Source organism: Pleurodeles waltl, chromosome 11, assembly GCF_031143425.1.
Source record: "Pleurodeles waltl isolate 20211129_DDA chromosome 11, aPleWal1.hap1.20221129, whole genome shotgun sequence".
NCBI lineage: Eukaryota > Metazoa > Chordata > Amphibia > Caudata > Salamandridae > Pleurodeles > Pleurodeles waltl.
This window is the reverse complement of record NC_090450.1, coordinates 1,011,940,158-1,011,964,567: the sequence shown is the minus strand read 5'-3', so window position 1 is coordinate 1,011,964,567 and position 24,410 is coordinate 1,011,940,158. Positions and strand designations below refer to the sequence as shown.

General features: G+C 47.2%; 1 protein-coding gene across 1 annotated transcript in view; it reads left to right on the top strand.

Moving 5' to 3' along the window:
* Nucleotides 1–24,410, top strand: part of GLT1D1 (glycosyltransferase 1 domain containing 1) — a 472,314-nt gene that overhangs the window by 9,219 nt on the left and 438,685 nt on the right. The gene's annotated exons all lie outside the window — the stretch shown is intronic.

The following is a 24,410-nucleotide window of genomic DNA, read 5'->3' as shown; positions in this document are numbered from 1 at the left end:
AGTTCACTACACCCTATCATCCACAAACAAATGGACTGGTGGAGAGATTTAACAAAACTCTCAAAGGCATGATTATGGGTCTCCCTGAAAAACTCCGCAGGAGATGGGATATCCTTCTACCATGCCTCCTTTTTGCCTACAGGGAGGTACCCCAGAAAGGAGTGGGCTTCAGCCCCTTTGAACTTCTTTTTGGACACCCTGTTAGGGGTCCACTCACACTTGTAAAGGAGGGTTGGGAACAACCTTTAAAAGCTCCTAAGCAAGATATTGTGGATTATGTACTTGGCCTCAGATCAAGGATGGCTGAGTATATGAAAAAGGCCAGTAAAAACCTTCAGGCCAGCCAAGAGCTCCAGAAGCAATGGCATGATCAGAAGGCTGTTTTGGTTCAGTACAAACCAGGGCAGAAAGTGTGGGTCTTGGAGCCTGTGGCCCCAAGAGCACTCCAAGATAAATGGAGTGGACCCCACACAATTGTTGAGAAAAAGGGTGAAGTCACCTATTTAGTTGACTTAGGCACTGCAAGGAGTCCCCTTAGGGTACTCCATGTAAACCGCCTGAAACCCTACTATGACAGGGCTGATCTCACCCTGCTCATGGCAACTGATGAGGGACAGGAAGAAGACAGTGATCCTCTACCTGATCTCTTCTCTTCCACAGAACAAGATGCTCTTGTGGAAGGGGTAGTTTTGGCTGATTGTCTTACTGCTGAGCAGAAAGACCATTGCATACATCTCCTAGATCAATTCTCTGAACTCTTCTCTACTGTGCCAGGTACCACTTCTTGGTGTGAGCACACTATAGATACTGGAGACAGTTTACCGGTCAAAAGTAAGATCTATAGGCAGCCTGACCATGTCAGGGACTGCATAAAGCAAGAGGTGCAGAAAATGTTAGAACTAGGAGTGGTTGAGCACTCTGAAAGTCCATGGGCTTCTCCTGTGGTACTTGTACCAAAACCCCATTCCAAAGATGGAAAGAAGGAAATGCGGTTTTGTGTAGACTATAGAGGTCTCAACCTGGTAACCAAAACTGATGCTCACCCTATACCCAGGGCAGATGAGCTCATAGATACACTGGCATCTGCCAAGTATCTAAGCACTTTTGATTTGACTGCAGGGTATTGGCAGATCAAATTGTCAGAAGATGCTAAACCTAAAACTGCATTTTCAACCATTGGAGGCCATTACCAGTTTACTGTAATGCCTTTTGGTTTGAAAAATGCACCTGCCACTTTTCAAAGGTTGGTGAATACAGTCCTGCAAGGGCTGGAAGCTTTCAGTGCAGCATATTTGGACGATATAGCTGTATTTAGCTCCAGCTGGGATGATCACCTGGTCCACCTATGGAAAGTTTTGGAGGCCCTGCAAAAGGCAGGCCTCACTATCAAGGCTTCAAAGTGCCAGATAGGGCAGGGTAAGGTGGTTTATCTGGGACACCTTGTTGGTGGGGAACAGATTGCACCACTTCAGGGGAAAATCCAAACAATTATTGATTGAGTTCCCACTACCACTCAGACTCAGGTGAGAGCCTTCCTAGGCCTCACTGGGTATTACAGGAGGTTCATTAAGAACTATGGCTCCATTGCAGCCCCTCTTAATGACCTCACATCCAAGAAAATGCCTAAAAAGGTATTATGGACAGTAAACTGTCAGAAAGCTTTTGAGGAGCTGAAGCAGGCCATGTGCTCTGCACCTGTCCTGAAAAGCCCTTGTTAGTCTAGAAAATTTTATGTCCAAACTGATGCATCTGAATTAGGAGTAGGGGCAGTCCTATCACAACTTAATTCTGAGGGCCAGGATCAACCTGTTGCTTTTATTAGTAGGAGGTTGACCCCTAGAGAAAAGCGTTGGTCTGCCATAGAGAGGGAGGCCTTTGCTGTGGTCTGGGCTCTGAAGAAGTTGAGGCCATACCTGTTTGGCACTCACTTCATTGTTCAGACAGACCACAAACCTCTACTTTGGCTAAAACAAATGAAAGGTGAGAATCCTAAATTGTTGAGGTGGTCCATATCCCTACAGGGAATGGACTATACAGTGGAACATAGACCTGGGAGTAGCCACTCCAATGCAGATGGACTCTCCAGATATTTCCACTTAGACAATGAAGACTCATCAGGTCATGGCTAGTCTTATTGTCCTTCGTTTGGGGGGGGGTTGTGTAGGAAAGTACCATCTTGCCTGGCATGTTACCCCCATTTTTCACTGTATATATGTTGTTTTAGTTGTATGTGTCACTGGGACCCTGTTCACCAGGGCCCCAGTGCTCATAAGTGTGCCTGAATGTGTTACCTGTGTAGTGACTAACTGTCTCACTGAGGCTCTGCTAATCAGAACCTCAGTGGTTATGCTCTCTCATTTCTTTCCAAATTGTCACTAACAGGCTATTGACCAATTTTACCAATTTACATTGGCTTACTGGAACACCCTTATAATTCCCTAGTATATGGTACTGAGGTACCCAGGGTATTGGGGTTCCAGGAGATCCCTATGGGCTGCAGCATTTCTTTTGCCACCCATAGGGAGCTCTGACAATTCTTACACAGGCCTGCCACTGCAGCCTGAGTGAAATAACGTCCACGTTATTTCACAGCCATTTTACACTGCACTTAAGTAACTTATAAGTCACCTATATGTCTAACCTTTACCTGGTAAAGGTTAGGTGCAAAGTTACTTAGTGTGAGGGCACCCTGGCACTAGCCAAGGTGCCCCCACATTGTTCAGGGCCAATTCCCCGGACTTTGTGAGTGCGGGGACACCATTACACGCGTGCACTACATATATGTAGCTTCACAATGGTAACTCCGAATATGGCCATGTAACATGTCTATGATCATGGAATTACCCCCTCTATGTCATCCTGGCATAGTTGGCACAATCCCATGATCCCAGTGGTCTGTAGCACAGACCCTGGTACTGCCAAACTGCCTTTCCTGGGGTTTCACTGCAGCTGCCAACCCCTCAGACAGGCATCTGCCCTCCTGGGGTCCAGCCAGGCCTGGCCCAGGATGGCAGAACAAAGAACTTCCTCTGAGAGAGGGTGTTACACCCTCTCCCTTTGGAAAATGGTGTGAAGGCAGGGGAGGAGTAGTCTCCCCCAGCCTCTGGAAATGCTTTCTTGGGCACAGATGTGCCCAATTCTGCATAAGCCAGTCTACACCGGTTCAGGGGACCCCTTAGACCTGCTCCGGGACATCTTGTTTGGGGTCAAGGGCTACAAGTTTTTATGTTTACTTTGTCCTTGGGACAAGTAGGCCCAACCCCCTGCAGCACAAACCCTTTGGCTGCCTGATTACAGAGAGTGGAACTCTATGCAGTTGAGTTAATGTGTTTCCAAAAGATAATGCTGTTCGAACTTGTATTTATGGTTCATTATTTGAAAGTCTTCATTATTAGGGTGAGTGCTGTAAATAAATGTTTTAAGGTCACACTTCACTACTGACGTTGGTTCCAGTACAAAAAAAAAAAAACGTGTATACACATGTTTGAAAAGTTTAGGCTATGAGGCTAAGTATAATGCTCCCAGAATGCTCTCTGATTATATGCAAATGAAGTGTCATTTAGTAAAATGTGTTGATGCATGCTAGTATTTCCCAAAAATATTTCTAATGGAAAATCAGTGTAACCATTTTCAACACGATTATGGGAAGCATGAAAATAAACAAACACTGACAAAGCCAACTGATCTGACATATTTTTATAAGTCTTTTAGTTTCATCAATGCGTGTCTTGTTTTGACATGGCCTTTGTAACACTTTATTGTTGTGGGAGCTACCAGGCCCTCAACATTGTAACAAACACTGGCAAACCCCCCCAAAAAAGTTTTTGAACTCTCTAAAAGCACACCAGCGGCATAACAAAGGCCCCGCAGCCGCCCTCCAGGGGGCCCCTTCAGCACAGCACCTGCCCAGAGTGAGTCTGGAGAGGGGGCTCCTCCATGTTCTTTACAAAGGGGCACCCTCCAGTTTAGTTACGTCACTGATTGCCACTGTAGTTCCTGACACTGAACAAAACTACTTTGTGTGGCAATATGCTCCTTGTGGAAGAGCAGAATGCGATCACTCACAGTAAAGCCGGCCGAAAGAGAGAGAAATAGAAGTTTAATAAAAACAAAATGTCTTTGTTAACACCAGACCTAATTAGGGACCAAGACCCACATGTAGGTAGCTTTTTGCATGTCGCAAACAGCGACTTTCGCTGTTTGCGACATGCAAAAAGCACACTGCGATGCACAAACCCAGTTTTGAGATTCGGTAACCTGGTTACCGAATCGCAAAACGGGTTTGCGACTCGCAATTAGTAAGGGGTGTTCCCTTCCTAATTGCGACTCGCAGTGCAATGTAGGATTGTTTTGTGACCGCGGGCGCAAACCAATCGCAGTTTGCACCCATTTCAAATGGGTGCTAACACTTTCGCAAAAGGGAAGGGATCCACATGGGACCCCTTCCCCATTGTGAATGTCACTGTAAACATTTTTTCAGAGCAGGCAGTGGTCCTGTGGACCACTGCCTGCTCTGAAAAAATGAAACGAAAAGGTTTCATTTTTCATTTTTGTTATGCATCTCGTTTTCCTTTAAGGAAAACGGGCTGCATTACAAAAAAAAAACTGCTTTATTGAAAAGCAGTCACAGACATGGTGGTCTGCTGTCTCCAGCAGGCCACCATCCCTGTGAGGGCCGCCATTCGCGAGGGGGTCGCAAATTGCGACCCACCTCATGATTATTCATGAGGTGGGCATTTGCGAAGCCCTTGCGAATCACAGATGGTGTCAGGGACACCATCCTACATTCGGATTTGCGACTCGCAATTTGCAGGTCGCAAATCTGAACCTACCTACATGTGGCCCCAAATTCTTAAAGAAAGTCACAAAAAGTGCACCCATGGTATATGTTGTACCCTATAAAATATTTGTGAACTGTATTTTAGCATGGGTAAATACGATGTGTAGATTTGCTCATGTAAAAATCTATTGAGCATTTGAAAGTTCATTTTCCCTCCAGCCACTTTCTTCCCAACCCTGGAAGAAGTTCTAATTCTGCCATTGTCGGGAGTAAATGTCCAACCTTTCTTATTATGGGAAAATATTAGAGAGAAGCTGGTAAAAATCTTTAAAAAAAACAGGTTAGTAGGTTTGCAGACTCAAAGGCATTCCAGCCCTAGAACTATTGCTTACTGCTTCCTCCAGCCCCAGTATGCAGATCTGCAGAAAGGTGGCAAAATAAGGAAATTGTTACAGTAGGGATTGAAACTGCAAGTATTTAAGCCCTACTATGGTAGTAGCCCTGGCATAATCAGAGAGGCTATTATCAGAGCACTTACATAATGAGATTGCTGCCATAATTTGTCGCCACACTACATGGCACCAAAGGGACAAGTAGATCTTTTTACAGGACAAGTAGATTTGAGAAGCAACCTGTCCACTGGACAAGTAGATATTTTAATAAATTCCACACCCCTGGCTCTGGCGCGAAACTGGACAAAGGAAAGGGGAGTGACCACTCCCCTGACCTGCACCTCCCCTGGGAGGTGTCCAGAGCTCCTCCAGTGTGCTCCAGACCTCTGCCATCTTGGAAACAGAGGTGCTGCTGGCACACTGGACTGCTCTGAGTGGCCAGTGCCACCAGGTGACGTCAGAGACTCCTTCTGATAGGCTCCTTCAGGTGTTGCTAGCCTATCCTCTCTCCTAGGTAGCCAAACCCTCTTTTCTGGCTATTTAGGGTCTCTGTCTCTGGGGAAACTTTAGATAACGAATGCAAGAGCTCATCCGAGTTCCTCTGCATCTCTCTCTTCAACTTCTGCCAAGGAATCGACTGCTGACCGCGCTGGAAGCCTGCAACACTGCAACAAAGTAGCAAAGACGACTACTGCAACTCTGTAACGCTGATCCTGCCGCCTTCTCGACTGTTTTCCTGGAGGTGCATGCTGTGGGGGTAGCCTGCCTCCTCTCTGCACTAGAAGCTCCGAAGAAATCTCCCGTGGGTCGACGGAATCTTCCCCCTGCAACCGCAGGCACCAAAAAGCTGCATTACCGGTCCCTTGGGTCTCCTCTCAGCACGACGAGCGAGGTCCCTCAAATCCAGCAACTCTGTCCAAGTGACTCCCACAGTCCAGTGACTCTTCAGTCCAAGTTTGGTGGAGGTAAGTCCTTGCCTCACCTCGCTAGACTGCATTGCTGGGAACCGCGACTTTTGCAGCTACTCCGGCCCCTGTGCACTTCCGGCGGAAATCCTTTGTGCACAGCCAAGCCTGGGTCCACGGCACTCTAACCTGCATTGCACGACTTTCTAAGTTGGTCTCCGGCGACGTGGGACTCCTTTGTGTAACTTCGGGTGAGCACCGCTTCACACATCCTCGTAGTGCCTGTTTCTGGCACTTCTCCGGGTGCTACCTGCTGCTGAGAGGGCTCCTTGTCTTGCTCGACGTCCCCTCTCCCTCCTGGTCCAATTTGCGACCTCCTGGTCCCTCCTGGGCCACAGCAGCGTCCAAAAACGCTAAACGCACGATTTGCAGCTAGCAAGGCTTGTTGGCGTTCTTTCGGCGGGAAAACACTTCTGCACGACTCTCCACGGCGAGAGGGATCCGTCGACCAAAGGGGAAGTCTCTAGCCCTTTTCGTTCCTGCAGAAACCTCAGCTTCTTCTGTCCAGTAGAAGCTTCTTTGCATCCACAGCTGGCATTTCCTGGGCATATGCCCATCTCCGACTTGCTTGTGACTTTTGGACTTGGTCCCCTTGTTCCACAGGTACCCTAGATTGGAAATCCATTGTTGTTGCATTGTTGGTTTGTGTCTTTCCTGCATTATTCCTCTATCACGACTTCTTTGTCCTTAGGGGAACTTTAGTGCACTTTGCACTCACTTTTCAGGGTCTTGGGGAGGGTTATTTTTCTAACCCTTACTATTTTCTAATAGTCCCAGCGACCCTCTACAAGGTCACATAGGTTTGGGGTCCATTCGTGGTTCGCATTCCACTTCTGGAGTATATGGTTTGTGTTGCCCCTATCCCTATGTTTCCCCATTGCATCCTATTGTAACTATACATTGTTTGCACTGTTTTCTAAGACTATACTGCATATTTTTGCTATTGTGTATATATATCTTGTGTATATTTCCTATCCTCTCACTGAGGGTACACTCTAAGATACTTTGGCATATTGTCATAAAAATAAAGTACCTTTATTTTTAGTATAACTGTGTATTGTGTTTTCTTATGATATTGTGCAAGTGACACTTGTGGTACTGTAGTAGCTTCACACGTCTCCTAGTTCAGCCTAAGCTGCTCTGCTAAGCTACCATTATCTATCAGCCTAAGCTGCTAGACACCCTATACACTAATAAGGGATACCTGGGCCTGGTGCAAGGTGCAAGTACCCCTTGGTACTCACTACAAGCCAGTCCAGCCTCCTACATTGGTGTTTACGTTTCTTTCTCTGACTTAGAGGGTTTTGTAAAGTGAATTATCTGACAATCGTTCTGGGCGTACAACAATTAAATAGCTTGTAAATGAACTGTACACATATTTTAAAATATATTTTAGAATTTTGGAAAGCACTTTTTTTGTAACTCTGAAGCAAGATGAAAACACAGATTTTAATAGGATCGAAACAGATCAGAATGTTTTACTTGATGATGTGTGAATAAATATTTGCTGCAGCCCGATTTCCACACATTATTGTTTCTGGTATATACAGTCTTATGAGTAACTGCAGGTCAGTGAGGAAGTTTGCGGCCATTTGAATGGAAAATATCTGCTTGTAAATGACAGTGGGCTGCCACATCATGCTTTTGAAATATATTTATTAAAAGTGAGTTTTTAAAACATGAACGTAGAAATATTCCTGCCCTCATCCTGATAGCAATGCTATTAGTGAACTAAGAGGTAAGTCAGGGGTCATGTGTACCCAATATTTGAGCATCATTCTTATCATACAGGGAGCAAATGTTTAGTCTAATAATTCAAACAAAAAAGTTGTTTGTACAGCAGACACTGGAACTCACATATTGGAAGGTGCTTTCATATGTGATAATGAAGAGAAAGGCGACGTGACGAAATAAAATGTTTTCCTAGGATCACACAATTAGAACAAGTTTATGGGTCAAGGGCATTATAGTTAGGTTGAGTACATTATTCAAGTTACTAAATCTGCAGGTCTGGTAACATTTTTCTGATGTTTCAAGGCCTGTATCCTGTGCTCATCGACTGTCCTGTGCACATTGGGTCACACACGCTGATTGCCCCATGCATACTGACTGCCGTGTGCACTCTGACTGTTCCGTGCACACTGACTGCCCCAGGGATGCTGACTGCCTGTGCAGAGTCAAGGTCCCATGCCCACTGATTTCGACTGGCTGTCCTACGTAAACTCACCGTCCATTGCACACTGATTCTGGATCATTAACAGCACCATGCTTTCAAAATGTCCAGTACACACTGACTCCAGATCACTGACTGAAGCATACACACTGACTGCCTCGTGCACACTGACTCATGCACACAGATTGCCCTGTGCACACTGACTGCCCCATGCACACTGATTCTGGATTATTAATGCACCATGCTTTCAGACTGTCCAGTACACACTGACTCCAGATCACTGACTGTAGCATGCACACTGACTGTCCTGTGCACACTGACTCATGCACACTGATTGCCCTGTGCACAATGACTGCCCCGTGCACACTGATGCTGGATTATTAATGGCACATGCTTTCAAACTGTCCAGTACACACAGACTCCAGATCACTTACTGAAGCATACACACTGACTGCCTCGTGCACACTGACTCATGCACACGTATTGCCATGTGCACACTGACTGCCCCGTGCACACTGATGCTGGATTATTAATGGCACATGCTTTCAAACTGTTCAGTACACACAGACTCCAGATCACTGACTGAAGCATACACACTCACTGCCTCGTGCGCACTGACTCATGCACACTTATTGCCCTGTGCACACTGACTGCCCCGTGCACACTCATGCTGGATTATTAATGGCACATGCTTTCAAACTGTCCAGTACACACTGACTCCAGATCACTGACTGAAGCATACACACTGACTGCCTCGTGCACACTGACTCATGCACACTTATTGCCCTGTGGACACTGACTGCCCCGTGCACACTGATGCTGGATTATTAATGGCACCATGCTTTCAGACTGTCCAGTACACACTGACTCTAGATCACTGACAGTAGCATGCACACTGACTGTCCTGTGCACACTGACTCATGCACACTGATTGCCCTGTGCACACTGACTGCCCCGTGCACACTGATTCTGGATTATTAATGCACCATGCTTTCTGACTGTCCAGTACACACTGACTTCAGATCACTGACTGTAGCATGCACACTGACTGTCCTGTGCACACTGACTCATGCACACTGATTGCCCTGTGCACACTGACTGCCCCGTGCAGACTGACGCCGGATTATTAATCTCACCATGCTTTCTGACTGTCCAGTACACATTGACTCCAGATCACTGACTGTAGCATGCACACTGACTGTCCTGTGCACACTGACTCATGCACACTGATTGCCCTGTGCACACTGACTGCCCTGTGCACACTGATGCTGGATTATTAATGGCACATGGTTTCAAACTGTTCAGTACACACAGACTCCAGATCACTGACTGAAGCATACACACTGACTGCCTCGTGCACACTGACTCATGCACACTGATTGCCCTGTGCACAATGACTGCCCCGTGCACACTGATGCTGGATTATTAATGGCACATGCTTTCAAACTGTCCAGTACACACAGACTCCAGATCACTGACTGAAGCATACACACTGACTGCCTCGTGCACACTGACTCATGCACACGTATTGCCATGTGCACACTGACTGCCCCGTGCACACTGATGCTGGATTATTAATGGCACATGCTTTCAAACTGTTCAGTACACACAGACTCCAGATCACTGACTGAAGCATACACACTGACTGCCTCGTGCACACTGACTCATGCACACGTATTGCCATGTGCACACTGACTGCCCCGTGCACACTGATGCTGGATTATTAATGGCACACTCTTTCAAACTGTCCAGTACACACTGACTCCAGATCACTGACTGAAGCATACACACTGACTGCCTCGTGCACACTGACTCATGCACACTTATTGCCCTGTGGACACTGACTGCCCCGTGCACACTGATGCTGGATTATTAATGGCACCATGCTTTCAGACTGTCCAGTACACACTGACTCCAGATCACTGACAGTAGCATGCACACTGACTGTCCTGTGCACACTGACTCATGCACACTGATTGCCCTGTGCACACTGACTGCCCCGTGCACACTGATGCTGTGATGCTGTATTATTAATGGCACCATGCTTTCTGACTGTCCAGTACACACTGACTCCAGATCACTGACTGTAGCATGCACACTGACTGTCCTGTGCACACTGACTCATGCACACTGATTGCCCTGTGCACACTGACTGCCCCATGCACACTGATTCTGGATTATTAATGCACCATGCTTTCTGACTGTCCAGTACACACTGACTCCAGATCACTGACTGTAGCATGCACACTGACTGTCCTGTGCACACTGACTCATGCACACTGATTGCCCTGTGCACAATGACTGCCCCGTGCACACTGATGCTGGATTATTAATGGCACATGCTTTCAAACTGTCCAGTACACACACACTCCAGATCACTGACTGAAGCATACACACTGACTGCCTCGTGCGCACTGACTCATGCACACGTATTGCCCTGTGCACACTGACTGCCCCGTGCAGACTGACGCTGGATTATTAATGGCACCATGCTTTCTGACTGTCCAGTACACACTGACTCCAGATCACTGACTGTAGCATGCACACTGACTGTCCTGTGCACACTGACTCATGCACACTGATTGCCCTGTGCACACTGACTGCCCCGTGCACACTGATGCTGGATTATTAATGGCACATGCTTTCTGACTGTCCAGTACACACTGACTCCAGATCACTGACTGTAGCATGCACACTGACTGTCCTGTGCACACTGACTCATGCACACTGATTGCCCTGTGCACACTGACTGCCCCGTGCATACTGATGCTGGATTATTAATGGCACATGCTTTCTAACTGTCCAGTACACACTGACTCCAGATCACTGACTGTAGCATGCACACTGACAGTTCAATGCACACTGACTCCAGATCACTGACTGCAGCATGCACACTGACTGATCCATTCACAATGACTGAACCATGTACACTTACTACCTCTTACCGGCTGACCTATATACCCTTACTGACCCATAGTCACTCCCACAGAGAGAGTATCCCATGCACAAACTATATATGTACCTCTTGAATGAGCTTCATCATGCACTCATTGTCCTTCACAAGCAACCTTTACACATATAACCCAGACACATACCACATTAACAGACTCACTCCTTCTCAAAGCCCACCGCCACCGCCATGCAATGACCCTCAACTAGACACAGGCATTTCATAGACCACTCCATGTAACACACACACTGGCTGCCAGTACAAATTAACTCCCCCACACATTCTACAATACAAAGACTGTCACACACACTGACTGCCAGTACAAATAAACTCCCCCACACATTCTACAATACAAAGACTGTCACACACACTTGCTTATCAGATACACCCACCTCACACCGACATCTAATACATACTTCTGCTTACTTCCTCTCCCTCTGGAGGAGTCAATTTGCTCAAAATGCCCGAATGCACCCTGAGTACTCATTCTTGGGAGGGACCGGTGTAAGGGGACTGAGAGTCTTAAGGTGCTCAACAGGCTTTGGAAACTCCACTCCTTTTTGAAACCAGGTTTATCCTAATATACTTCCTCTAGCTGAAACTCAGTGTAATTAAGTTGTGTGTATACGCAGTGCTTCTGTAATGACCATCAATATTCTCTGATCTCTAAGTATTGATACATACGTCAGGCTCTCACAGTGTGCACTTATGTGCACTGATAATGACTTGGCGCTGAGGCATTTGCAGGCTGGGCGCTCTTTGTTTCCTCTCGATTTGGGTTGTGGCATGCACTAAAAACCCAGTATGGAGTCATTCACAGAGCTCTCACAATGCACATTTACCCTGACTTGCACCATGCACTGATATCCCATTACTGAAACATTCACAGGGCTCTTGTGGTGCAATAATAACCTACGTGATGCATTCACATTCCAGTACAGGGACCAGGATTTAAACTGATAGTAGTTCAGCCAGTTGAATGTTACAGAGAACTGTGCAACTTGCTGGTAAAAAGGTAACTCTGTGGGTTGAGTGTCTGTCAGTGAGATTGTGGGTAACCTGTAGGCCAGAGGCTCTAGTGAGGGTAACGCTGCTGACAGGAGTGATGTCAGTAGAGTAGGTAAGAGGGTGCTTATAGCCCATAGGTTCTGGTTCCTGAGTCACAACTAATTCCAAGCATCTCAAGAGGGCATTATATAATGAGTTCCATGAGTACGTCAAGATGAACAGCATTCTGCATCCCACGTAGGCAGGATTCTGTCCAGAACACAGTATTCCCTTGTGGCATCGGCTTTGGATGAGCGGTGGTACCAGCCGGATGACTGTTGTGCTGCTGCTTTGGGATTTTCTGCAGCATTTGTAGACTAAGATTACAAGACTGGATCTCTGCGTTCATGATAGCTGGGACAGGAATGCCTCCTGCATGGTGTACAGTTGTAAACCCAGCCCTGCATGCCCAAACTTTATTCATGTGATACTGGCATTTGATTTTGTTGGTCATCGCACACACTAATCCTGTGTGCATCCATTGACCTAGGCCCCGTCTTTTGACAATTATAGGTTTTATATCTAGTCCTGAACCAAGAGGGTTACACCAAATGCACCCTCATAGTGACAAGAAACTACCATCCCTAGTCCCTTTTTTTATGCTTGCAGTGCCGTGGTGGTGGCAGCATAGTATGGTTGGTGAAATATAGGGGGTTATTCTAACTTTGGAGGAGTGTTAATCCGTCCCAAAAGTGACGGTAAAGTGACGGATATACCACCAGCCGTATTACGAGTTCCATAGGATATAATGGACTCGTAATACGGCTGGTGGTAAATCCGTCACTTTTCCGTCACTTTTGGGACGGATTAACACCTCCTCCAAAGTTAGAATAACCCCCATAGTGATAGGTTTTTAGCTGTGGGACATGCATGCATGCTTATGTGTCCATAGATATATTCACCTGGGGGTTGTCCTCCTGGGCAGGGCACCCTTGCAGATAGAGGCTAAGTTGTAAAGTAACCCGGCCAGGACACATGAATGGGGAACCGATCCAAACTGATTCCATGGACCCCCCCTGGAATACACACTCTCTCTGCAAGAGCGGTATGAAGATGGGAGCTGAAACCTACTGTTGTTTGCTCTCTTCTAGAGAGGAAGGGGGATGCACAGAGTACTCACGGACCACTATAGAGACAAGAGTTTTTTTGTCAAACTGACAGCCAACCTCCCAGAGGCTAGGGAACATCGCCTGGAGTCTGATCTGAAGGAGGGATTACTGGACTGTCCTGGGTGACACTGTATTCTGCCCTGTAGCGAGGGAAGTGCCAACCCAGAAGGAGCAGTGATCATAACTAGGGCTGCTGTCATTGATCCTGGCATAGAATCCGTCCAACAGAGACTTGCTATGCAACTCTGCTGCAAGACTTGTAGTACTGCTCAGTCGGGCAGTGCAACCTTCATCATTTATTCCCATCATAGCTGCCAGGCACCTCGAGCAATGTGTCCATGGGGTAGGCCCCACGGAAGGTGGGATGAGCTCCTGATGGTGGTCCATTTGCTCCACAAGTGGACTGTGTGACTGCATCACTGCTAAGTGTGCCATTGGTTTAGAGCCATTCTGAAGAGTAAGTGACCCGGCCGTGCCTCCTGAAGAATCAAGGCTGTTGCCTCAAGGCACTGTATGCCGAAGATGGTGCCTGGCATCCTCTGCTCTGAGGAATTGTCATCTTTGGCCGTAAGGCAAACGTGCTCAAGAAGAAGTGCAAGAACTCACCAAAATGTTGGCGTGAGCCACGTTGTGAATCACGTGCCCACCAGAGTGCTGAAGTGAGCTGTGACCTGTAGCGGCTTCCTGAAAGAGGGTCCCCATCAGAAGCCTGTGTCCGTGTCGCAGTCCTGCAAGTGGCGATCTATACGTCCGGCTGGTGCAGAGAAGACTGCATCGAGGGCTGTACTCCGCCCCACACTACTACTACAAAGTTGGTGAGAGACTGAATGGGGCTAGTCCCAAGAGACTGGGTGCTAACACTAAATCAAAGACCCTTGGACAGCAGTGGTAGAAGGCCTAAACCCCCACAGTTGTGGCCCGTTACCTCTGCCTGCCCGCAGCCTCCTAAATGGGGTCTGACAGTAATCCTGCACTGGTATGGCTACACAACTTCCTATTTCACAGGTCTTTCAAAATGGCCCTTCCTTCCTGTCTTCTCACCCTTTGTGTGGGTTCCCCAGGGTTCGGTTCACTCACCATTACTCAGTAACCGTTGGGCGCGTCTATCCTTACCGGATACTCTGTAACCTGCGCATGCTTCAAGAGTATATCAGGGTCTCAGGACCAGAGATGCTGTTGGTTGTGGGCTTGCGATCCCCCTTAATACACCAGAAATCAGAGGTTTTCCTGCACTGATCACCGTTGTTTAACCATCGGAAAGTGGTCCATGCGAGCTGATGCAGGGAGAGTCTAGTAGCTCAGGTACCTTGGGCTTCATCATTTGACCAACACTTTCTTCATCTTGCTGTGCCTTAAACTGTAAGCACGTGTAAGTTTAGTATGTAGGAAACAAATGCACAATGTGCTTCCTACAGCTGTCCCAGTGACATTGGAGGAATCTCCTCCGCTTCACGTAAATGGTTCTGCAGTCTGGTCTCAACAGATCCCCAGCGCATCATCCACCTCTGCGCATCCCTTTGTGGCTGAGATGCTGCTGTCAGACATGTTCTCTGTGAAGCATCTGCCACGTGCGCCAGATCCTTGCTAAATTAAACACTGTAGCATGAATGATTGCCATATGTAGGGCTTTTCAATAACTTGGATTTATGAAATTATTGTTGGTGGACATTAGTAACCGAGCTGTGCCTTCACTCAGTTAAGTAAAGTCCTCACTTACCAACATGTAACATGAGTCGTGTTTTGTTGCTCGGCCGCAAAACAAGTTCCTAGCACTATTGCTACCCAACTCTATGGTGCTCATTCTTCCGACTGTGAAAGGAGAAAGGTTGCATAGACCTACAGGGATATTTAAACTGGTGATTTAAGGTTAAGCATTCGAACTGTGAGCCAACTGTGGGAGAAGCAAGCCCTAATCTTCCAGTGTTGACACCTGGACCCCGCCATTCCTGACACAGGGCCATCATATGCACAGAAGAGACCCTCCATGGACGCACAAGACCCCTTTACACACACAAGGGGCCTTTATGTCTGTTACAGGCCCTCTACACACACAGTCCCTCATTTCTGCTCGTCATGACCCCATGAACAGTCTATCATGTCTGTCCCAGCCTGTGCGCCGTGGGACCCTCTTGTCACATTGTCTGTCCATAGTGACCGCATACGCACAAAGACCCTCATGTCCATACTAGCCCCAGACACACAAGGAGCCTGGTGAAGGTGACCCAACCCAAGGACATCTTCAAAATGTCTGTTAAAATACTGGATGACTGTTTTGATTCAATGAGCTATGTAATGCTCTGGAAGAAAAAATCCTTTGCTGTGGTGAAGGCAGACATGAGAGATTGGGGATTTATAAGGCAAGTCTGGGGAATTTGGTCATTGTGCATATTTGTGCAAAAAGAATAAGGTACATCATGTAGAAGAGGTGAAACATGGTGTTAAAATGTGAGTAAAGTAAATGGTGAGGAAGATGGTACCAAGGGAGACAAGCCAGAGCACGAAGTGACTACTGGTAGAAAGAGAGCAATAGTTGTGGCAGGTTCAGGATCATCATATATGTTGATTGGTGACAAAAAAAAATGTATTGATTGGAAAATAGTAATCAGACGGCGCATGAAATTAATCCGAGCAGTTATGGAGGTGTTAATATTGATTTTAACAGATTCAGTATGATGTGCATTATGTTTAAGTACAGGGAAACTGGGAGGAAAAGTATATGTTGCCAACTGAGGGAAGCTTTGTTAGGCTGGAGGCTTCAGAGAGACTTGGGAATCGCATAAACCACAGTTTCCCCAGAGCAAGTAGTGTTAGTGATTCGGCTGGGGGAGAACAAAGATGCGTTTAGGAAATTTCCTGAAGTCTTTGAGGAGAAACCTGTGTTGTTGAAAAACTTGGACTGCTAAAAAATGCCTATTATTCATCAAGCGAGCAAGGAGGGTGCCCTCTCCAGTGATGCTGATGCTTAAGGAGTATTTGGATAGGCTTTTGGGTCTTGGAGTAATTGAGGTGATCAAGGCCTGTGAATGGTTGGCACCAATGGTTCTGGTGGCCAAACACGAAAGATCAGAATGTGTGTGGAACTGCGGAGTTTATAATATAAGAATTTCTGGATAGACAGGCAGCCCATGCCTAATATTTCCCAGACCTAGGCCCTGTTAAGTGATGCTAAATGTTTAGCTTGATGGACTTGCCCTCAACATATCACACGGTGTTAATTTATGAGAGATCAAAACTTCTCAGCTGGTTTGTTACACATTCGGGGGTATTAGGTATATATGATTGCCATGCAGCAGGGTTCGATGTTGCTTTTCAGAAGGTAATGCAAGAGATGGACAAGAAGGCCACCTTGGGACACTTTGGTGTGCATTGGAAACCATGGACAAAATTCTGTGTAGTTTGGTGCTGTGAATTCACATCACATGTCTAACACCAACATTATGGCTTTCTTGCTTGTAATATGCTGTTTTTATTGCGAGCCTTGAGCCACATGATCTTCTCTGTTCAAAAGGCAACACTGCAGCTTCTTGATATTACGCTCTTGCTACCTCAGCAACTGTGCTACAAGGTGCTCATATGTGTGCCATGCCTTAATATTTTGTAGTCAGGGTTCTCATAGATACATGGCGCAGTTGTCTATACTGTCCTTGGGTTACAGAATCCCTTCCCATGAGGTATGTGCCTCTGTTAGCCTTGTTTAACTTTCCTAAATAATTAAATGACATATTGGTTTGAAATACTTCACACTTTTTGTCTGTTTCTTGTATGATTCTCTATTTTGACATCTTGGGTGATCTTCAATTGTGCAATCAATTATTTTTTCCTTTCTGAGTAAACTTCTTATGATGTTACTCTTTTCATCTTATCTCATTGGATTGCAAAAGCTTCATTTAAAACAAACGTTCAGTCACAGCTTCAAAGGACAAGCTAGGCTCAGCCTGTTCAGTGTATTCCTCCGTCTCAATACATGTGGCGCTAACACTAAGGGAGGGAGGACACTGGGTGTGAGGGCACGGACAGTAAGAGGGGTAGAGACATTGGGTGTGAGGGCACTGGCAGTAAGAGGGATAGAGACATAGGGTGTGAGGGCACCGGCAGTAAGAGGGGTAGAGACATTGGGTGTGAGGGCACTGGCAGTAAGAGGGATAGAGACAGTGGGTGTGAGGGCACTGGCAGTAAAGGGGATAGAGACATTGGGTGTGAGGGCACTGGCTGTAAGAGGGGTAGAGACATTGGGTGTGAGTGCACTGGCAGTAAGAGGGATAGAGACATAGGGTGTGAGGGCACCGGCAGTAAGAGGGGTAGAGACATTGGGTGTGAGGGCGCTGGCAGTAAGAGGGGTAGAGACATTGGGTGTGAGGGCGCTGGCAGTAAGAGGGATAGAGACATTGGGTGTGAAGGCACTGGCAGTAAGAGGGAAAGAGACATTGAGTGTGAGGGCGCTGGCGGTAAGAGGGATAGAGACAGTGGGTGTGAGGGCACTGGCAGTAAGAGGGATAGAGACATTGGGTGTGAGGGCACTGGCAGTAAGAGGGATAGAGACATTGGATGTGAGGGCACTGGCAGTAAGTGGGATAGGATAGAGACATTGGGTGTGAGGGCACCGGCGGTAAGTGGGATAGAGACATTGGGTCTGAGGGCACTGGCAGTAAGAGGGATAGAGACATTGGGTGTGAGGGCGCTGGCAGTAAGAGGGATAGAGACATTGGGTGTGAGGGCGCTGGCAGTAAGAGGGATAGAGACATTGGGTGTGAGGGCGCTGGCAGTAAGAGGGATAGAGACATTGGGTGTGAGGGCACTGGCAGTAGGAGGGATAGAGACATAGGGTGTGAGGGCACCAGCAGTAAGAGGGGTAGAGACATTGGGTGTGAGGGCGCTGGCAGTAAGAGGGGTAGAGACATTGGGTGTGAGGGCGCTGGCAGTAAGAGGGATAGAGATATTGGGTGTGAGGGCACTGGCAGTAAGAGGGAAAGAGACATTGGGTGTGAGGGCGCTGGCGGTAAGAGGGATAGAGACAGTGGGTGTGAGGGCGCTGGCAGTAAGAGGGATAGAGACATTGGGTGTGAGGGCGCTGGCAGTAAGAGGGTGTGAGAAGGTAGCCTCTTTCTAGCCTTGTTACCCCCACTTTTGGCCTGTTTGTGAGTGTATGTCAGGGTGTTTGTCACTGTTTTCACTGTCTCACTGGGATCCTGATAGCCAGGCCTCAGTGCTCATAGTGAAAACACTATGTTTTCAGTATGTTTGTTATGTGTCACTGGGATCCTGCTGGTCAGGACCCCAGTGCTCATAGGTTTGTGGCCTATATGTATGTGTCACTGGGACCCTGTCACACAGGGCCCCAGTGCTCATAGGTGTGCATGTATATGTTCCCTGTGTGGTGCCTAACTGTCTCACTGAGGCTCTGCTAACCAGAACCTCAGTGGTTATGCTCTCTCATTACTTTCAAATTGTCACTAACAGGCTAGTGACCAATTTTACCAATTTACATTGGCTTACTGGAACACCCTTATAATTCCCTAGTATATGGTACTGAGGTACCCAGGGTATTGGGGTTCCAGGAGATCCCTATGGGCTGCAGCATTTCTTTTGCCACCCATAGGGAGCTCTGACAATTCTTACACAGGCCTGCCACTGCAGCCTGAGTGAAATAACGTCCACGTTATTTCACAGCCATTTTACACTGCACTTAAGTAACTTATAAGTCACCTATATGTCTAACCTTTACCTGGTAAAGGTTAGGTGCAAAGTTACTTAGTGTGTGGGCACCCTGGCACTAGCCAAGGTGCCCCCACATTGTTCAGAGCCAATTCCCTGAACTTTGTGAGTGCGGGGACACCATTACACGCGTGCACTACATATAGGTCACTACCTATATGTAGCTTCACAATGGTAACTCCGAATATGGCCATGTAACATGTCTATGATCATGGAATTGCCCCCTCTATGCCATCCTGGCATAGTTGGCACAATCCCATGATCCCAGTGGTCTGTAGCACAGACCCTGGTACTGCCAAACTGCCCTTCCTGGGGTTTCACTGCAGCTGCTGCTGCTGCCAACCCCTCAGACAGGCATCTGCCCTCCTGGGGTCCAGCCAGGCCTGGCCCAGGATGGCAGAACAAAGAACTTCCTCTGAGAGAGGGTGTGACACCCTCTCCCTTTGGAAAATGGTGTGAAGGCAGGGGAGGAGTAGCCTCCCCCAGCCTCTGGAAATGCTTTGTTGGGCACAGATGTGCCCAATTCTGCATAAGCCAGTCTACACCGGTGCAGGGGACCCCTTAGCCCTGCTCTGGCGCGAAACTGGACAAAGGAAAGGGGAGTGACCACTCCCCTGACCTGCACCTCCCCTGGGAGGTGTCCAGAGCTCCTCCAGTGTGCTCCAGACCTCTGCCATCTTGGAAACAGAGGTGCTGCTGGCACACTGGACTGCTCTGAGTGGCCAGTGCCACCAGGTGACGTCAGAGACTCCTTGTGATAGGCTCCTTCAGGTGTTGCTAGCCTATCCTCTCTCCTAAGTAGCCAAACCCTCTTTTCTGGCTATTTAGGGTCTCTGTCTCTGGGGAAACTTTAGATACCGAATGCAAGAGCTCATCCGAGTTCCTCTGCATCTCTCTCTTCACCTTCTGATAAGGAAACGACTGCTGACCGCGCTGGAAGCCTGCAAACCTGCAACATAGTAGCAAAGACGACTACTGCAACTCTGTAACGCTGATCCTGCCGCCTTCTCAACTGTTTTCCTGCTTGTGCATGCTGTGGGGGTAGCCTGCCTCCTCTCTGCACCAGAAACTCCGAAGAAATCTCCCGTGGGTCGACGGAATCTTCCCCCTGCAACCGCAGGCACCAAAAAGCTGCATTACCGGTCCCTTGGGTCTCCTCTCAGCACGACGAGCGAGGTCCCTCGAATCCAGCGACTCTGTCCAAGTGACCCCCACAGTCCAGGGACTCTTCAGCCCAAGTTTGGTGGAGGTAAGTCCTTGCCTCACCTCGCTGGGCTGCATTGCTGGGAACCGCGACTTTGCAGCTACTCCGGCCCCTGTGCACTTCCGGCGGAAATCCTTTGTGCACAGCCAAGCCTGGGTCCACGGCACTCTAACCTGCATTGCACGACTTTCTAAGTTGGTCTCCGGCGACGTGGGACTCCTTTGTGCAACTTCGGCGAGCACCATTTCACGCATCCTCGTAGTGCCTGTTTCTGGCACTTCTCCGGGTGCTACCTGCTTCAGTGAGGGCTCTTTGTCTTGCTCGACGTCCCCTCTCTCTTCAGGTCCAATTTGCGACCTCCTGGTCCCTCCTGGGCCCCAGCAGCGTCCAAAAACGCAAAAAGGCACGATTTGCAACTAGCAAGACTTGTTGGCGTCCTTCCGACGGGAAAACACTTCTGCACGACTCTCCAAGGCGAGAGGGATCCGTCCACCAAAGGGGAAGTCTCTAGCCCTTTTCGTTCCTGCAGAAACCTCAGCTTCTTCTGTCCAGTAGAAGCTTCTTTGCACCCGCAGCTGGCATTTCCTGGGCATCTGCCCATCTCCGACTTGCTTGTGACTTTTGGACTTGGTCCCCTTGTTCCACAGGTACCCTAGATTGGAAATCCACAGTTGTTGCATTGCTGGTTTGTGTCTTTCCTGCATTATTCCTCTAACACGACTACTTTGTCCTTAGGGGAACTTTAGTGCACTTTGCACTCACTTTTCAGGGTCTTGGGGAGGGTTATTTTTCTAACTCTCACTATTTTCTAATAGTCCCAGCGACCCTCTACAAGGTCACATAGGTTTGGGGTCCATTCGTGGTTCGCATTCCACTTTTGGAGTATATGGTTTGTGTTGCCCCTATCCCTATGTTTCCCCATTGCATCCTATTGTAACTATACATTGTTTGCACTGTTTTCTAAGACTATACTGCATATTTTTGCTATTGTGTATATATATCTTGTGTATATTTCCTATCCTCTCACTGAGGGTACACTCTAAGATACTTTGGCATATTGTCATAAAAATAAAGTACCTTTATTTTTAGTATAACTGTGTATTGTGTTTTCTTATGATATTGTGCATATGACACTAAGTGGTACTGTAGTAGCTTCTCACGTCTCCTAGTTCAGCCTAAGCTGCTCTGCTAAGCTACCATTATCTATCAGCCTAAGCTGCTAGACACCCTATACACTAATAAGGGATAACTGGGCCTGGTGCAAGGTGCAAGTACCCCTTGGTACTCACTAGAAGCCAGTCCAGCCTCCTACATTGGTTGTGCAGTGGTGGGATAAGTGCTTGAGACTACTTACCACTCTTGTCATTGTACTTTTCATAAGAGAAAAATATACAAAACAAGGTCAGTGTATATACACATAGCCAAAAAGTTTTGCATTTTCTCTTTTCACTCTTTTCTAAGTGCTGAAAAGTACTTCTAAACTTTCAAAAAGTTCTTAAAAGTTTAAAAAGTTTTTTTCTGTCTTTCCAAAAAGTTCTGAAAACTTTTTTCTCTTTTTCTATCACTTTAACTCTCTCTAAAAATGTCTGGCACAGGCCAAAATGTTGATCTGTCCAAACTTGCATATGACAACCTTAGCTGGAAAAGAGCAAGGAGTCTCTGTATAGAGAGAGGTTTGAGTGTAGGGAAGAATCCTTCCTTGGAACTGTTACTTAACATGCTTCGAGAACAGGATAAGGCCATAGGTGCCTCATCTGTTGAAAAAGTACCTAATAGTTCTCAATCTGATTCAGGGACTCCCCCAGGAAAAGATTCAGGAAAGAAACTTCCTAGCCTGCCCATTACTAGACAATCTAGCATAGATGGTAATGATGATGAGCCACACCATATAAATAGTGTTGTCTCACATCATAGCAAAAGCATTTATTCTCACCATACTGGTAGTAATGTTTCTGTTAACCAAGCTGTTAGGGTGGCTTCTGTAAGGGACAGGTCTCCTTCTGTTCATTCCCATCATAGCTCTGTTTCTAGGAATGTCCCTCCCACCAACCCTGATGACAGAATGTTAGAGAGGGAACTCAATAAATTGAGGGTGGAACAAACCAGACTGAAGCTTAAAAAGCAACAGCTGGATTTGGATAGACAGTCTTTTGAATTAGAGAAGGAAAGACAGAAGTTGGGTTTAGATACCCATGGTGGCAGCAGCAGTATTCCCCATAGTCATCCTGCAAAAGAGCACGATTCCAGGAATCTGCACAAGATAGTTCCCCCTTATAAGGAGGGGGATGACATTAACAAGTGGTTTGCTGCACTTGAGAGGGCCTGTGTTGTACAGGATGTCCCTCAAAGGCAGTGGGCTGCTATCCTATGGCTATCATTTAGTGGAAAAGGTAGGGATAGGCTCCTTACTGTGAAAGAAAATGATGCTAATAATTTCCAAGTTCTTAAGAATGCACTCCTGGATGGTTATGGCTTAACCACTGAACAGTACAGGATAAAGTTCAGAGAGACCAAAAAGGAGTCTTCACAAGACTGGGTTGATTTCATTGACCATTCAGTGAAGGACTTGGAGGGGTGGTTACATGGCAGTAAAGTTACTGATTATGAAAGCCTGTATAACACAATCCTGAGAGAGCATATACTTAATAATTGTGTGTCTGATTTGTTGCACCAGTACCTGGTAGACTCTGATCTGACCTCTCCCCAAGAATTGGGAAAGAAGGCAGACAAATGGGTCAGAACAAGGGTGAACAGAAAAGTTCATACAGGGGGTGACAAAGATGGCAATAAGAAGAAAGATGGTGAAAAATCTCAAGATAAGCATGGGGATAAGGGTAAAACCAAAGATCCCACTTCAAATCTTAAACACTCTTCAGAGGGTGGGGATAAAACTAATTCTTCCTCTTCTTCTCAACCTGCACACATTAAAAAGCCTTGGTGCTTTGTGTGTAAAAACAGAGGCCATAGGCCAGGGGATAAGTCCTGTCCAGGTAAACCCCCTGAGCCTACCACCACTAATACATCAAGCTCTAGTGCCCCTAGCAGTAGTGGTACTAGTGGTGGGACTGCTGGCAACAGTCAAGATAAGGGTGTAGTTGGGTTCACTTTTGGGTCCATAGTAGAAACTGGGGTAGTCACTCCCAAGACAGTTTCTGTCACACGTAGTGGCATTGGCCTTGCCACACTGGCTGCTTGTCCCCTTACAATGGATAAGTACAGGCAGACAGTTTCAATAAATGGTGTTGAGGCCTTGGCCTACAGGGACACAGGTGCCAGTTTCACTTTGGTGACTGAAAACCTAGTGCACCCTGATCAACACATCATTGGACAACAGTATAAGATTATTGATGTCCATAACTCCACTAAGTTTCTTCCCTTAGCTATAATTCAGTTTAGTTGGGGTGGAGTTACTGGCCCTAAGCAGGTGGTGGTATCACCTAGCTTACCTGTAGACTGTCTCTTAGGTAATGACCTAGAGGCCTCAGGTTGGGCTGATGTAGAGTTTTATGCCCATGCAGCCATGCTGGGCATCCCTGAGGAATTGTTCCCTCTCATTTCAAGTGAAATGAAAAAGCAAAGGAGAGAAGGCCTGAAAACTCAGGATCCCTCTCCATCAACAGGTAAAAAGGGTATCACAGTATCCCCTAACCACCCTACCATTCAGGATACTATTCCTGTGGTGGGAGAAACCTCTCCTGGGGTGGCACCTGTTCCAAGGGAATCATCAGCTGGCAAAGCTGGACTCCCTGAGGTGGAAGTACCTCTCTGTGGGATAACTAACATTGGTGAGAAAAACAGCACCATTTTAGTTAACATGGAGCATCCCTCCAACCCTCCCAGAGAAACTTTAGTGCAGAAACCCTGCACTACCTCACAACACTTAGGACAGCATCCCTGCCCTAGTGTGGAGCTCATAGGACAGCATCCCTGCCCTGCTCCAACTCAAGAGATACAGCATCCCTGTTCTCCCTTCCAGCCATATGGACAAAGTTTTTGCCCAGCTATGGCTTTATTGAGACAGCATCCCTGTCTGGCATTTCCATCATTACAAATAGGTTCAGTGGACAATTCCCACTGC